Here is a 17,967-nt window from a genome sequence, read left to right as displayed (position 1 = left end):
CTGCTTTTGTCTTGCTGCTTTGAAGATCCTATTCTCTCTTTGTTTTAACTTTTGGCATTTTAATTATGATGTGTCTTGGTGTGGGCCTCTTTGGGTTCATCTTGTTTGGAACTCTCTGCACTTTCTGGTTTGTATACCTATTTACTTCACCAGGTTAGGGAAGTTTTTCATCATTATTTCTTCAATAGGTTTTCAATTAATTGCTTTCTCTCTTCTCCATCTGGTACCCTTATAATGTGAATATGGTACACTTGATGTTGTCCCAGGGGCCTTTTAAACTCTCCTCATTTTGGGGGATTCTTTTTCTTTTTGCTGTTCTGACTGTGTGTTTTCTGCTACTTTATTTGCTAAATCATTGATTCAATCCTCTTTCATCTAATTTACTGTTGAGTCCCTCCAATGTATTCTTCATTTCAGTTATTGTATTTTTATGTTTGACTGGTTCTTTCCTATGTTTTCTATCTCCATTTTTATGTTTTCTATCTTTTTTTTGAAGTTCTCTCTGAGATCACTGAGCATTGTAATAACCAGTGTTTTGAACTCTGGTAGATTCAATTTTGTTTAGTCCTTTTTGTTTAGTTTTTTTTTTCCCCCTGGAGCTTTGTTCTGTTCTTTCATTTGGGATTTGTTTCTTTGTCTCCCCATTTTGGCTGCTTCCCTGTGTTTGTTTCTGTAAAGGGCTGTTATGCCTCCTGGTCTTCGTAGAGTGGTGTTATGTCATAAGTGTCTTGTGGAACCCATTGGTGCAGTTTCCCTGGTCACCAGAGCTGGGTGCTCCACATGTGTCCCTTGTGTGTATTATGTGTGCCCTCCTGTTGTAGTTGAGCTTTGGTTGCTATTTACATGTCAGTGGAAGGGACTGAATCTCAAGCTGATTGGTTGTGAGGACTGGCCATGACTACAATGGAGGAGCTGTGGTGCAAGGAGTGACCCCACAGAGCAAGATTCACTTTAGTGGGGCTCTGGTGCCTGCCCAGTCTGCTCTTTGGGTGTGTCATCCTTGGAGGTGGCTGGGTGATACTCTGGCTTGGTCTGTAGCTGGCCACCAAGTGAGGCAGCCTTGGGTCCTCCTGGAGGGCACCTGCTGTAGGCCAATTTTAAACTCAGCCTCTGCTTGCCTGGGGTCACCTGGTATGAGCCAAAAAGCAATCTGCAGATGGCAGCCACCTGCACTGGGCCTGGAGGTAACCTTGAGAGACCAAGCCACAAACCAAGGCCAGCTGTTACTTGTGCTGGGCTTAGGGCTGCTGAGCCAGAAGTACAGGGTATGGGACACACTGAAGTCAGATGCTACTTGTTTGGGTTTTGTGGACCTTTGAGAGATTTTAGGAAAGTCTGCAGCATAAGCCAAGGCAGGCTGTTTATAAGGAAAAGACACTGGAAGCAGCTTGGGTGTGTCCAAAAGTTGGGTAGGGTGATATCTTAGGGAATCACTAGGGTGAGGCAGTTGAAACGTGATAGCCAGGTTGATGGAGACTTAGATATGGCATCTGCCGGCATCTGCATGCAGGGAGGGGGAGGGATCAACAAAGAAACAATGGCTTCTATCAGTTTCTCCATCTGGGAGAAAGCTGTCCCTCCATCCCTCTTCCTGAGGCCAGACAATTCAGTTCCCCACCATTTGTCTTTGGCACCATTTGAGCCACTCTCTCAGCACTGAAGCTCAGGGGAGCGAGTCCATCAGTGAGTAAGTCCGTTTGTATGCAGCTGCACTCTGCCTCACTCAGCCACAATCTCTGCTCGTTTTTATAACCAAATTATGGAAACATTTCTCCCTGGCACTGGAAACCTGGGCTGGGGGGCTGGCACCCCTCACTCCTTCAAGGGGTACCTCTGCACTCAAAATAATCCTCCAAATTTTTATTGGTCATATGTGGGTGTGGGACCAGACTATACTGCATTCCCTCCCCTCCTAGCAGTCTTAAGGTGGCTTTTTCCCTAAGTTTGTAATTGTAGGGCTTTGGTTCAGCTAGACTTCAGATAATTCTTGGTGATGGTTGTTCTGTAGTTTAGTTGTAATTGATATGTCCTGAGAGGAGGTGAGCACAGCATTTACCTACTCTGCCATCCTGACCAGAATTCCCCCAAATATTTTTAAAAAAACTTATGCTTACTTGAAGCCTTTGACTCAATTAATTTATTAAGCATACACTGTGTGTGAGATACATAGTCCACTGTCCTTAAGACTTCCTAGTCTGCTGGGGAGACAAACAAGCAAACAGAGAACCACAATTCGAAATGTTAAGTGTACCTGGATTTTCTGGGAACATAAAAAAGAGATAGAATCCAGAATACCAAAGAAGGATTCCTGAAAGAAAAGATCAGAGATCAGAGATTGTTCATATTTTTCTTGATACTAGTTGTATTTTGAAGCATTTGATAATTTATTAGTTTTGAAAGCTTCTAAGTAAGTTATCACCATTGCTAAGGGGACTTCTGGCCTTTTGTTCAAAAAGTACCAGATCTAGCTATTCAAGTTTCTGAATAAGTAATATAAAAAGTATTGGAATGCAGTCTATAATGAACCATTATGGTCCATTTAGCTTGTCATCTTTTGACTTCACTTATTATTGATCTTACTATTCCAGACAATTCTATTTGCAAAGCTTGTTAAAGTATATGCATCGTAAACTTAGGAATATTTTATACTGCGTAAATATTGATTATGATGATGTGTGAGAAGTTTTTGTTATTTATAGCCAGTCCTATAATTTTACAAGTTATTACAATCAAGTCCAGATACACTTGAAATGGCTTAGGTCAAGGGGTATTTGAAAGACTTGAATTGGCCTGAGAGAATATCAGAAAGGACCAGAGAAACTGGAAGTGAGTAAGCAACTTAGGGTCAGGGTTGCCCGAGGTCAGGAAGAGATGGAGTCTCTGTAAAAGGCTCCCACCAGCTGGGTTATAAAAGGTACAGCTGGAGCAGCTGGAAGGGAGATTGGAAGGCCTGAAACTGCAGAAGAATGAGGGTGAAATGAGATGTGCCTTGCTCAGGACAATAAAAGAAAGCCAGGAACAGCTGCAGGGTTTGGAGCTGAGATGCACTGCAAATCCAGTTGCAGAGAAAGCCTGAATGAGCAGCGACAAGGAATGTATATGTATATATATGTATCTGAAGACACAGAAAAAAATGCTTAGGAAAAACTAGCATGCTTAGAAAGTTCTGAGTGATGAACTGGAGGAATGAAGATTAAAAGCCAGAGAGAATTGAATAGACAGATATTTTGGTTATGCTGTCAGGTTACCAACATACTGTGAATACTATGCAAAGAAATACTTGGAAATCTACACTGGCCACCAAAACCTATTGCATTCTAAGTGATTCTGTTATATCGCAAGTTCTTAATTGGAGCATTTAAAAAATTCCCTAGTCTATTTATACATGGACTAATTGGAAGTCAATTTAACTTGCTCTATAATAGTTTAAAAATATTAAAACGTTTCTATATTTTGAGATATTTCTCATTGTAATTATAATAGGGTACAGTAGTCAATTTTTTCCTTCATTATCAACAATGAGCTTTTATGAAATTGCTGCTTGCTGTAAGCTGCTTTTCTATCTTTGGGTCATTAAATTTGTTGATTTGAATTTAAAGGGATAATAATATTAATTCCCCAAAATATTTTTTCCTCAAATTATGTAGCATTCCCTCCCTCCCGCCCCCCTTTATGCACTGTGTAATATAGTTTGGCAAAAAGTAAGTGTGATCTTAATTGTTAGACTTGTTTATTCCAGGGAGGAACCAATGGAGCACTTACAGTAATTAACGTATTTTCTCTGGTCTTCTCATTTTGTTAATGATATCTTATTGAAGGCTGTGCAGTAATTACTGCCCACTGAGGTACAGACGCTGAAACAAATTAATGGCCAATGACCAATAATGATTACACTTGCAATTATCTATTGTGAAGTATAAGCAGAAAAAAATTGAAATTAAAAACAATGTTTTTTGAAGCTAAAATTAAACTATATTGTTAAACAGTGCTAAAAATTATATTAACAACTCAACAGAGAAACGATATGCCATGATTTTATTATCATCTCCACCAGTTTTGAATAAGTTACAAGAGACTTATTTTTGCAAGGTTTTACAGTTTCATCCTGTGGGATACAGAAATAAAATGCGATTAATAGGACATATAACATGTTTACTTTTAGGGATGACATTTAGGTATTTATGACACATTTATCTTAACATGGGCAGTATAATTTTCAGTGATTTTAAGAAGTTAAAGTAAATTTCAATACCAGAAAATGACATTTCCCTCATTCTTGTCAAGAAATTGTTTTTCCCCACTGGCTTCTTGCTACTTGTCTATGCTTAAGAAATTCCAGGTCACTTACCACTTTAATAATTTCAGTACTCTTTAATGCTCACTTTATTTATCTTATGGGTTTATCAAAATAAAGAGTAATTTTTCTATAACACCACCCACTGTAAGTTGAGATAGAGGGTGGTGATAGAGGTCATATAATTTTCACATGCTGCAATTTGATTTTGTAAAGCTGAACAGTTTGAAATTCCTCTTTCTTTAGACTACCATCAACATCAGTATATATTTTTTACATGTGGAAAGAAATCATAAAAGGTAACTGAGGATTAGCACAGTACATTGTTGGGGTTCTCCATACTGGAATGCAGGAGACCTGGGACCTACATCTGTGTCTCCAAATTGCTGGCATGTCACTCGTTTTCTCTGGGCCTTGGTTTTCTTTCATGGGGAATGGGAGCTTTGATCATCTCTAAGGTCACACATAGGCTTTAATGTCTTTGGAAAGCTTTGTAATAACGATCACAGGAGAGTGAGAATTACCTCTCTTTTCTCTGTTTAAATTCCTGTGTTAAAGAATTATATTAAGAATTTTAAATCATTTTGATTATTTGTAGTACAGTTTACAAGTCAGATTTTCTTATCTTTCATTCTCAGGCCTTATCAAATATGTAGAATATGGAATAGAATTATACATTTTTATTCACCTGAGTAGGAAAAAATGATACTAGCATCTAAACCTGGGTAGCTAGCTTAAATATGCACTTTTTCAAGTAAACTTTAAAAATCATTTTTAGTTTTTAATTATAATATTGAATAAAGTGTAATGATTTTGTTTATTATAGTGTTTTGTTTCTTATGAAAATTTGAGTTTCTGTAGGGTCAGAATTAAGTTTTTATGCATTTTTATACCTAAGTTTAAGCATGTATTAGCATTCAAAAAATATTTGTTAACAGAAAAAATAATGATTGTCAGCACATATTTGTTTTTCAGACATTCTGTATGTTACTATGTTGTTTTAAATTGTTTGCAGCATCAAATATCTTTTCTTCCTCAAATAGGAAGTTGGCTTTCTTATGACAACTTAAATGTTTTACAATGAAGCAATTAAGGCTTGATTCTTTGAGTTAAGTTTTATTATTTGATATAGCTATCACGATGGAATTATGATCTCTTTGTTATGATTTGAATATCACGTCCAAATTACTTTTCTACATATGAGGAAATTGGGCATAATGAGGATGTAAATTGCTAGATTATTATTATCTAAAATCTCTGCCCCAGGGATTTTAGTCTATGTATTAAAGTTTATTAATGTCTTCTTTAGGAACCACCAGCAAAAGATGAGAAAAGTTGTTATCCAGCTTTTAAGATTTTTCAGGACCTCTGACTGCGTTTAATTTTTCCTTTTAATTCATGGGAACTGGTCTTGTACGCCTGGCTGAACTTGGTTTAGATTTTTGACAGTTTTTTACTTGCATCCCATTTGGATGTTTTTCAAAATGTCCAGACTATTCACATTACATCTGAATAAGCACTACCCAATGGTTTAACTCAAATTGTCTTACAAACTTCTAATTAGTATTGTTAAGTTTTATAGATTATTCTTAATAAAATAAAGCTTTGAGACCTTATTTTAATAACAAAATAATCACATAATATATATATTTTGAAATAAAAATAATGTGGAAATTATCAGAAGTTTTAAAGAAAAATTTAAGTTTTAAAATATTGACTTTGATAGAAAACTTTTGGTTGGGGTAAAATGAAAAATGACAGAGTAGCCAAAATAACTATTTCTTATGATAAAATTCTCAAGCTGAAATAATATTGATAGTCATCTATTAAGATGTTTAGACTTGGTAACATTGGCAAACTGAAGGTTACAGAGCTATACATAGAGAATACTTTGCTGCTAGTCTTGCTATACCAATAATTACCAGTAAGTTTGTATTATGTCCAACTCCAGTATGTCTGCACACCTGTAAGTATTTTGGCAATTAAGAAAAGGCAGTTTGCTACAGTATTAAATTAGAAGTGGTTTCCTAGTTTAATCAACAATGAGTGAAAAAAATAACATGATCTGAGAAAATTATTATCTGGGAGTATGCTGGGAAAATAAAATATTAATTACATGGGTATATATTCCTAGCCCTGAAATCATGAAATGCTTCTGTTTATTTTGCTCAATATCATTTAAAGAAAGTTATTTAAAAACTAAATAAGGCAGAAACATGAAATTTATTTAAGAAAAATTCATGACTTTAAAAAAGAAAGTTTGTGGGCCCTTACACCATAGTCTTGTCTTTCTTGTTAAACTACTTTGTGAATATGGGCAGTTGTATCTATCATTCAGCGGCTCATGTACCTCATGTACTATGAGTATATTGGTGTTAATGGTTTCAGTATATATAGTATATTATATATATATATACACACACTATATATAATGGTTTTAGTATATACATATATATATTATGTATATGTAAAACTACAAATTCTCTTTAAATTTATTATTTTTAAATGTAGGTATGTGTACCTTGTACATGAAAGAAAAATATTCCAAAGGAATAAATTACTTACTTTATTTTGTTCACATATTTAAAACAAAAATCCTACCATGTCATTTTCTTCAATGATGTGTATATTGGAATTATGGTTATAAGAATATCACATTCATTATTTTTTTTGGAAACATTTCAACATCTCTATTCAAGGACTGACTGGATCATGTTTACAGAGGCTTTTCAAGGCATCTGTTCTTAGCCACAGCTGAGAATGGGGCCCACCGTGCAGGCTGGAAAGATCCACCTAGAATTTGTCGAATTAAGTCCTTGCACCTGGATATAATTGTCGTGCCGCTGTGCTGGGGTTTTCTTAAGCTACTGGTAAAACAAATTAGCTCAATTTAAACTGGCATCCAGTAGAGAAGCAACAACTCACTTCGTATAATGTTTTTCAAATAATTATTTTTGTATTGCCAGTTTTACCTCATGAATATATTCCTGGGGGCTGGGTGAGAAAAAAATCTAGCTAAACCAGAGATGTGATAAAAATTCTACTCATATTATAGGTTTTAATATTATTGCAGTATAAATAAGATACAGGGTAAATATGTGATTATAATTTCAGTTCAGCTGGATTTTTTTTTCACCCGCTAAAGAAAATGTAAATTCAGATATTTAGTTGTAAGGTAGAATTTAAGAAATATTCTCATATCCATATGCAAGTTTCATAAACCATTGACATGTTTGCTGTGGCTTTAATGACCTAAATATTTTTACAGATAGAAAAGATGCCTGTGAGAGTCATGACAAACAGGAGACAAGATTCATTTTTGTTTGTCAGTAGGCTTCATGGAACTCATTTGGTTTTGCATTTTTGAGTCATTTATACTTGGTAACCAAATTCACACATTTTCTGGAAATCTAATAAATTAAAAAACTTTAATGACTGATAAGAATGGGGATCATGCTTGTGGGATTATGGAGCTAATACATGCACATATTTCTTTGTGCATCCATTACTTATCCATTTAACAAATTTCATGGACACCGATTAGGTGTCAGGCAGGATTCTCAGCCCTGAGGACACAGCAGGGAAGCATGATAAGTCCCTGCCTTCCTGAAGTTTGAATTCTAGTTTTGCAGATAGACAAAAGAAGAAGGAGAAGGAGAAAGAGAAGAAAGAGACATACTAAGAATTAATTTCAGTTAGTGTTAAATTGTATGAAGAGCCTACTGTGGACTAGAGAGTAGTGAAAAGATACAATTTTATATTGGTAAAGAAGATTTCTCTGAGAGTTTTCATGTTGATGTATGTAACAATAAGCTCACATGCCAGCTGCATTAATATATACATTTATTTCTTAATATGCCTTTGTACTACCAGTGCCACATAATGTCTAGCATAGGATAGGAGAAAAATGCCCTACTTGATTTGAGATGGATAGCATCTGAATTTAGAAAAGTCTGCGCAACATATCTTGCTACACATGTGCACAGACTTTTCTAAATTTTATACATAAATAAAATTTACTATTATTTTCCCAAATATAAATAAATGTACAGAGCACAATAGATCAATATTATAAAATGATTTATTACAAATAAATATAAAGGCCCCAACAGAGCTTTTCCTAACTATTATTTCTTCCAACATTGTTGCTTCTTTCCCTGTGACAATAACTTATACATATTTCTTTCACAGTACAATCCACCTGGTGTTGCCATTAGTTATATGCCAATGTATTTTTCTTTTGAGATTTTGCTCCTTCACAGGGCTTTTCCTTTAATATATCTTTATATTTCCAGGACCTTACACTAAGTCTAGAAGCAAATGAAATGTGTTTTAATATAAATGGGAGGTAAACAGATTCTACTGTATTTCAATTAAAATGTTCAGAACTGATTGCATAGGAAAATTTCACTTATATATTGATGTTCTGAGAGTAAAATATTGTGTTTAAGTGGCAGATCTGAATTCCAAATTTCAGCAACCCAGCCAGCTGACTTGTACTTATTGATGGCAACAGACATGGAAGCCGAGTTGCTTTAGCAATGATGACACTTTTGCTGTTGATGGAAATAACTGCCATTTATTCAGCTCTTTCTAATGTCAGCCCACTACATACCAAATCCTGACAATTAGCCTATGAGGCAGATGTTATCGACCCACTTCACAGATAACTGAAACTCAGAGAGAATGAAAAACTGTCTGAAGTCACCAAGATTATTATAGATCAAAACAGATTATAAAGATGCATATGCCAAGTTATATTTGTAAAATGCATGATGTATCATAAAAGTTATAAAAGAGCTGCTTTATATATGCATATATTGGGTTGTTGGAAAAGTCATGATGAATTTTTGCTACAAAAACAGAAAAAATATGTCATATATATATGTTACATGTATGTAGGTATATGGCAATGGGATAGTCTTTTGAATGATGTTTGGTGAGGAAAAGATGTGAAGTGGTAGGGATCTTTATTCTGGTACAGATTGGGATGGTGTACGTATGTGTGAATGTATGTACATATATATTCATCATGCATAGATATTTACATAGTTATTTGATACTATTAGTTTTGAACTGACTTATTATGGTGCAATCTCTCTCTCCTACAAAGTGAATTTTGGAGGACAGGGCCCCCAATGCTTAACATAGTGTGTGGTACAATGTAGGAACCTACTAAAGGCTTATTTAAAAAATGAAACAATTAACAAAGTAATTTTATTACTAAGGTGATCTTTAGTACAGGAGCACCTAAGATTTTTACTACCACTACCTTTAAAAACCAATGTGAAGAATAGGGGAAAACAACACATAAATACCTATTATTATTTTTTTGATTCCAAAAGCTCAGTGAAATTTTTTTGTTTTATTACAAGAATTAATGTATTTCAGTATTATAGTTCTAAGTTAGGTAATATGGTATGGAAATGCAAAACTTGAGAAAATCACATATATGTACAAATATCTAACAATCATTTTTTTCCTTAAAATTTAATGTTAGCCTATAATCAACAAAATAAGCAGCTAAATAAGATATTTTATAAATTTGATGCTAATGGTCACCGATATTCACCAATTTATAAATATTTTCACTTAGTAGGTCATAATATTGACCAATATATGTGTGTGTTCTAATACACCATTGACATACATACACTGTAACTCAAAATGAGGCTGCCACACTATCTCTATAAAGCTAACTATGAAAGTTTACCAGATATCATCACATGCTTTTCAATTTATGGATTCTTTTGTTAAAACAGAAAGGCAGAAAAGCGGTGCAGATAAAAAACCTGTAACCTGAAAATCAGGAGAAATATGAATCTTTAGAACTAAGCTTTTTTAGAAATATAAAATAGCATAGGTTCAAAATTAAATAAAAACACTGTGTTACACACCTGAGACTAATATAATATTGTATGTCAACTGTAATTGAAAAATAAAAGTTATATATAAAAAATATATTTTTATTTCCCCATGGGATGATGAAAGCGAAGTGTAGTCCTCACGGCTGGTAATTTATTTTATGTTTATGTGTCTCTAGAGAAAGTAGAACTCATGGAAAATGCTTTCTGAGAGTTTAAGCACACGAACTCTGTTCTGTGCAGCTCAAAGTGAAAACATGGCCTGGTTCTAAATGTAGCAGACTTCAATAAACATTCTCACTGTTTACATGATTATGCATTTCAGATATTAGAAAAAACAAGAATATGATTCTCTACGTAATGGGTTCAACATCTCTAATTACCAAGCACAGAGTAAAAATAATCTAGGCCACAATCTCTGTGATTTAGAAGTAGAAGATTTTGAGTAGAAGCTCCATACAGACCGGGTGGTACAAATGTACAGTTCTCAGAGTTAATGGGAGATGCTCTATGAGGATGTGCTTCCTGTAATATTTTTTCTAGGGGACACTTAGTTCATTCTATGGAATTGGAACCATCCCAGGAGTCATCTCTCACAGAATTACGTGCTGCTTCAGGCATCCAAGTGTAAAGAAGGCTCTCACAGTTCTAATATATTTTTTAAATAGTTAGACTGTAAAGTGTAATAGGACTTAAAATTTCCCAAATTATATATTTTGATCTTAGTGTTGTAAGTACAACTCTGAAGATAAATTAAATTGTTTTTTTGAAATATAGTGTTGTAGGGACTTATTGAAGGCCCTAGAAGTTACCTGTCTGCTACAAAAGATTTGTTTTTATGGGATTGGATGATACCGTGTTGATTTTGTAGAAAATTCTATATTTTCAAATTTTTGATATTGCAAATTTAATTTTACTAACAGACCCATGGAGTGGTTATGATGAAGTGGAGTTAGGTAATTGGAAATAAAAAGGTATACAATAATCTAATTGTTTCAGACAAAATCTCAGGAGGCATCTTTGCTTTTTTCCATTTTTTTCATTACTGCAAATGCTCTATATTCTGCTTGCAAAGTAAGTATTGTGATTATATTGATTTTTCTACATCTCCACTTGCCACAGCCACCATCTTCTGTTACCTGTGCTACTGTGTTGGCTTCCCATTTTGGACATCCTAAAATTAATTTTCCATATGGGAGTTAGAAAGTTTTTTTTTTAAGTGTTAAGTTGGATCATGTCACTCCTTCTTTAAAAGCCTCTGTAGCTTTATTTATAATGGCCAAACTGAAAACAACCCAAATATTTATCAACCAGTGAATGGATAAACAAATACTACCTTCGTACAATAGAATTCTTTCAGCGATAGTGAATAACTTATACCTACAACAACATAAATGAGTCTTAAAGGAATTATGCTAAGTGAAAGAAGTAACACAAAAGGTTACATGATTCCATTTATATGACATCCTGGGAAACTATAGGGACAAACATTAGATCAGTTGTTGCTAGGGGGTAGGGGACACAAGGGAACTTTTTGGGGTGAGGAAATTATTTCTTATGGTAGTTACACAACTTTACACATTTGTCTATAATTATCAAACTGATAACCTGAAAAGGATAAATTTTATTACATTCATATATGTGATGGTTTTATATATATATATGTATATATATATGACTGCAATAAAGTATATATTATTTTATATAATTATATTTAATTGTATAATTATTATATATAATATACATATGTATATATATTATACATAATATTTTTTTCTAGGAAGATGGTGCATTCTATGGAATTGGGTCTCTCTCTTTCTCCCCCTCTCCCTAATTCCATAGAATGCACTGTCTCTCTAGAAAAAAATAAGAGAATGAACACATCTTTCTAAAATGCCTCCCTTTAACTCTGGGAATTGTACATGTGTACTATGGAGTCTGTGGGGAGCTTGTACCCAAATTATGTATACATGAGGTCAATTATATCTCAATAAACATGATTTAAAAAACATTGTATGTTCTACTGTTGAACTTAGAATAAAATTCCAAACCCAGTTCTAGCCTGTAACACCCTTTGTGAACTTGCTTCTGCCTGCCCTTCACCTCATCTTTCTCCCTGCCTTGCATTGTTCTAGACTAGTTAGAGTGTTTTCTTAGACATTTTAAAAACAAATAAATCATTAGCCTTTAAAATAACATTTAATTTTTATTAAAGAGAATTTAAAGTATAAAATTATGTATTAATAATTTCTTGGCATAATACCTAAATACCTATATTTTCTCATAGAAATGAAAAGCCCCACCTGTAGAAGCTCTATTTTCATCATAGTAGGCATCCTGATTCTCTGTTAGCTAATGGAGAGGGAAGAGAAGAGGCAGTAATTTTTAAAAATATTTTTATTGGGGAATTGGGGGGATGGGAACAGACAAGTTGCTGTCCTTTTGTTCTTCAGTCTAGTTGTGCAGGACGTTGCTTCATTGGCCCAAGTTGGCACCATCATTGTGCTCTTCCCAGGCGAGGCAGATCAGTCGCCTGCTTCTGGACGGCCACTCACTGTGGCTGCTGGCCGCTCACTGTGGCTGCTGGCTGCTCACGCTGGCTGCTTGCTACACATGGTAGCCCATGGCAACCCACTGCCATAGGGGCTGCAGTCTACGCCGTTCCCGGCGACTCACGGCAGCCCAGCTCCAGGTTGAGCTGTTGTTCAGCATCTTAGCTGTNTTTATGGTTTCAGGTCTTACATTTAAGTCTTTAATCCATTTTGAATTTGTTCTTGTATATGGTGTAAGTAGGTGGTCCATTTTCATTTTTTTTGCACGAGTCAGTCCAATATTCCCAGCACCATTTATTAAATAGACTATCTTTACTCCACTGTAAATTCTTGCTTCCAATGTCATATATTAAATGACCATATATGGATGGGTTTATTTCTGGGCTCTCTATTTTCTTCCATTGATCTACCTGTCTGTTTTTATGCCAGTACCATCCCGTTTTGATTACTGTAGCCTTGTAGTATGATTTGATGTCGGGTAGCGTGATCTGCTTTGTTCTTATTTCTCAAGATTGCTGTGGCTATTTGGGATCTTTTATGGCTCCATATAAATTTTCAGATTATATGTTCTATTTCTGAGAAAAATGTTGTTGGTCGTTTGATAGGAATTGCATTGAATCTATATATTGCCTTAGGTAGTATTGACATTATAAATATATTAATTCTTCCTATCCATGAACATGGTATGTATTTCCATTTATTTGTATCTTCTTTGATGTCTCTCTTCAATGTCTTATAATTTTCTGAGTACAGGTCTTTTACTTCTTTGGTTAAATTTATTCCTAGGTATTTTATTGTTTTTGAAGTAACTGTAAATGGGATTAATTTCCTGATTTCTTCTTCTGATAGTTTATTATTGGTGTATACAAATGCAACTGTTTTCTGAATGTTAATTTTGTATCCTGCTACCCTACTAAATTCATTTATAATTTTTAAGTTTTTTTATGGGAGTCTTTGGGATTCTCTCTATATAGTATCATGTCATCTGCATATAATGACAATTTTACTTCCTTCTTTCCAATTTGGATGCCTTTTATTTCATTTTCTTGTCTGATTCCTGTGGCCAGAACTTCCACAACTATGTTGAATAGAAGTGTTTAAAGTGGGCAGCCTTGTCTTGTTCCTGATTTTAAAGGGAAAGCTTTTAGCCTTTCCCCATTGAGTACAATGTTTGCTGTGGGATTATCATATATGGCCTTTATTATGTTGAGATATGATCCTACTATTCCCACTTTGCTAAGAGTTTTCATCATAAATGGCTGCTGGATTTTGTCAAATGCTTTTTCTGCATCTATTGATATGATCATATGATTTTTATTTTTCATTTTGTTAATGTGATGTATTANGAACTGGGGCCCTCTAGCATCCCAAGCCAGTTCTTAACCATCGCGCCACTCGGCTGGCCCCGAGGCAGTAATTTTAAATATCTGAGACCATGTTCAACTAGGTCAGTGGCCAAATATTTTCTGTCAGTTAAACATGATATAAGAAAAGATGAATTTATGCTATATTAATTAGCTAGACAAATGATTTTCTATATCTATTATATAATAAGACACTCAAGGGGGGCCATTTTTCACTTTATAAAAATATGAAAATTAAATTTCATTGAATAAAAACCTCTCCTACCTTATTTTCAAATACAAATTTAACATACAAACATTTAATTACATATACTTTGGATATACCCCTTCTTGTAGGTTGAATGTGGGTCAACACACAAACATACAGAGGGGATAACATAAAAAAAATAGAAACTGTAGAAAAAAACACATATCTACACCCACATGCACATTATATTCATTTCTAAGAAATATCTACTTTTCTAATAGTGGAATCATATAAAAGTAAAAATTCAGTTCACATATCTAAATTAGATTTACAAAGCTTCTATAAATGTGTTAAAACAGACTCACATAAATCACTAAAATGTCATCTTAAAAAAAAAAACAAGTCACGTTTATTATCTGATATGCTCCTCACCACATCAGTCACATTTACATATGATGCACCTCAGGAATATGTCAGGACTAGACAGAATTTTCAGCTCATGTGAGAAATAGCAAAAATACAAGTTGATTCTATTGTGGGATTATGGGACTTGAATTTTATAAGTTTTTCAGTTGACTATGTCCTCCCTCTCTCCTTTCCTTCCTCCCTTCCTTCCTGCTTTCCTTCCTCCCTTTTTTCCTTCCTTCCCACTTCTCACTCTTCTTCAGCCTTCCTTTTATTCTTATGCTCACTGAAAAGATTATGGTCATTGCAGGAAGTTACCAGTTTATGGCTTTAGCACATTTTCAATTTACATTAAACTTTTGCTGCTCAACATGAATATAGTCAATATAGATTGCATGCTAGCCTGAATCCCAGAATTTTTTTTCCCTCTTTTAATTTCCTGTTAAATTGTCCAAGAACAGGATGACATTACTCAGAAAACATCTTGCGCAAGGATGCCACATCTATCACTTGACTAAGAGTATGGTTTAAACTTTATAAATCAGCAGGGTGACCTCCTGTTTCCAAGAGATGGCCTAAAACGCACTGGGCAGAGAGCTCTGGCTCTTGAAATAGCTGTTCAGTGTTACAGATGTTCAGGTGACTGACTGATGGTTTCCTTCCCCCATAAGACAGCTCCTGGGACGCTCTAAAATGTGACTTCAAACCGGAGTGACTCTTGGGAACTAGATTCGATATGACATGGTCTCAAGGCATTCCTGGTTTGAAGTTCTTCCAGAAAGTCTGGTAAGTTCTAAAACTCCCTTGGAAACCAATCCTCTCTGACAGCACAAAGAGGGATATATACACAAGAGAAATATCAAAGTCAATGCCTTCCTTGGTGCTTGCTGGGTGTAGTGTAACATAGTAGTTAGAAGCTCTAGTTCTGAAGTGGAGATGTGTGGCTACCCTTCCTAGTTCCATCCCTGCGGGATGTATGCTCAGAGCCTGTTTCCTCATTAATAGTAACAATGATACCAATAACAATAATAGTACTTTTCCAATGGAATTGTGGTGAGGGTTAAACTAAATTAACACAGTGCTAGCTCAAAGTAAACACTAAATGTTACCTCTTAGTATTGTTGTTATTGCTATTGTTATTCTAAGCCTCAGCAGATAATTTGGCCACAGCTGAGTATTGGTGCTTTTCTCATTTTATCAATTGTAAGAATAACATACAACAGTTGTGATAATATATATGTAGAGAGCTAAGCACATTGACAAGTAGAATTAAAAATGCAAGTGGGTGTTGGAAGTTAAAATATTCATAACCAGTTTATCTGGAGAAAGAAACATTTTAAGTTTTAAGTCAATTTATATTGTTAAGTTCAGTTTTATGCACAAACCTCTCATTTCCATGGTTTTACAATTACATGTAATATGTAAGGGCACCAAAATATTACTTAGAGTGGGAGGTAGCTTAAGAAGTAAATCAATATATGTTATTTTTTTTACTATATCATTTCTTTGAGAAATTAAGGTAAAAAAAAGAAAAATCTCTTCAAGTTCCTTCAACATTTTGTGTTTCTTACACAAAATACTAAATCAAAACAAACAAAAAATATCCTGTTTATTTCTTTCTATTGCACAAAATTTTCTTTGGTAAATTCTATTTAATAAATAGACTATGAAGCTAATTATTAAAAATACACCTTCTAGGAAATAAATAGGCAAAAATTACTATATTGTTTTAATAGGAAATCCTAGATGAATTTTCAATGGAAATATTTAACACTTTTATAATATCTATTTCCTCAGCTTTCTTTTTTTCTCTTTATTATTTTCACCACTACTACTATTATTATTATAGCTACACAGAAATGACACATTACTAAATACCAGTGAATGGTGGAAAAAGGTTAAGCAAAGTTAATTTATGCAAGAAAACTCCAGCTAGAAATGCAGGAAGACCTTTTATTACTTAATAAATATGCACATTCTTTGTACAGTTCATATTTATTGGCTGAGTATTTCCAGGCATCCAAATAATTGTCATTCTCAACTGTCTCTTCTCATGTCTTAGCCAAGCTAAATCACAAAGGACAAGCAGCTCAGAGATTAGCGAGTGCTTCTCAGCTGCCCCACAGAAGTACTGGGAGCCAGCCTGAAGAGTTTCCCAGAAGGCCTGAAAGTATGCAGCAGTTTACCAGAAACAGCCCTGCATCATTTTTGTTTTGGATTCATCTTCCGGCTTTGTGATCTTGGGCGAGTTACTTACGAAACTTCATTGCTTCACATGCAAAACAAGAGGAGAAATACCCATCTTACAACCATTCCTGTTTCTTTGGCGTGAGAAACAAAGGAGATAGTGCCGGTAAAATGTTTGCTAAGTGTAAGATGCTTGTTCCATTTAAATCTATCACAGCTGTTTAGGGTGCCATTGTTTGAAACTTGGTTCTCAAATGGGAGTAATGGTTGTGCTCACTGCTCAGGGTTGTTGGGAGGGAGCTATACATATAAAACAGGTGGGGCAATTATTGAAACATTTTAATGCTGTTTTTTTTTAGTGAGACACTTTTTTTCTGCAGCAAATATACAATGAATATCCATATTCTATTTATATAATTCACCAATTTTAACATTTTGTCACATTTTCTCTCCCTCCCTCCCTCTTTTCCTCTTTTGTGTATGTATGTATTCTTTTTCTCTCTTTTATTATTAGTCTCAGGTGTACAAAACAACATAATGATTAGATTTACACCCCTCATAAAGTGATAACCCCAAAAAGTCTACTACCCATCTGACACCATACATAGCTATTAAAATACCACTGACTATATTCATTTTTTAAATTTTTAAAATTTATTTTATTTTATTTTAATTATTTTTTATTGTGAAATACACATTTTTTAGAATTAGTTTCAGCTGTACACCACAGTGCAATAGTTATACATTTTACCCCTCGAGGTGACAACCCCCCACCCACAATCTGCCGCCCCACTTCCCCCCAATATCATACATATCTATTACAATTCCCTTGACTCCACTCCCACACTATACTCCACGTCCCATGATTATATATATATATATATATATATATATATATATATATATATATATATATATATATATTCACTTATAGTTGACATACAACATTATACATCAGCTTCAGGTGTACAGTGCAGTGATCAGTGATCAACCCTCTACCCCATCCATGATGTGGTCTCCCTAGCAAGACATGTGACCATCTGAAACCCTACAAAATATTTACAACATTATTAATTATATTCCTCGAACTGTCTTTCATGTCCCTGTGGCAATA

At 34.4% G+C, this 17,967-nt stretch overlaps 1 long non-coding RNA gene across 1 annotated transcript in view; it reads left to right on the top strand.

Moving 5' to 3' along the window:
- Nucleotides 1–17,030, top strand: part of LOC109394544 (uncharacterized) — a 116,027-nt gene extending 98,997 nt beyond the window's left edge. The window contains exons 2-3 of the long non-coding RNA XR_002126473.1: nt 15,338–15,452; nt 16,729–17,030. This is a non-coding gene — a long non-coding RNA (uncharacterized LOC109394544). The remainder of the gene's footprint in view (nt 1–15,337; nt 15,453–16,728) is intronic.
- The last annotated feature ends 937 nt before the right edge of the window (nt 17,031–17,967 follow it).

This window comes from Hipposideros armiger, unplaced genomic scaffold, assembly GCF_001890085.2.
Source record: "Hipposideros armiger isolate ML-2016 unplaced genomic scaffold, ASM189008v1 scaffold_427, whole genome shotgun sequence".
Classification (NCBI taxonomy): Eukaryota; Metazoa; Chordata; class Mammalia; order Chiroptera; family Hipposideridae; genus Hipposideros; species Hipposideros armiger.
The sequence above is the reverse complement of the archived record's forward strand: the minus strand, read 5'-3'. Positions and strand labels throughout refer to the sequence as shown.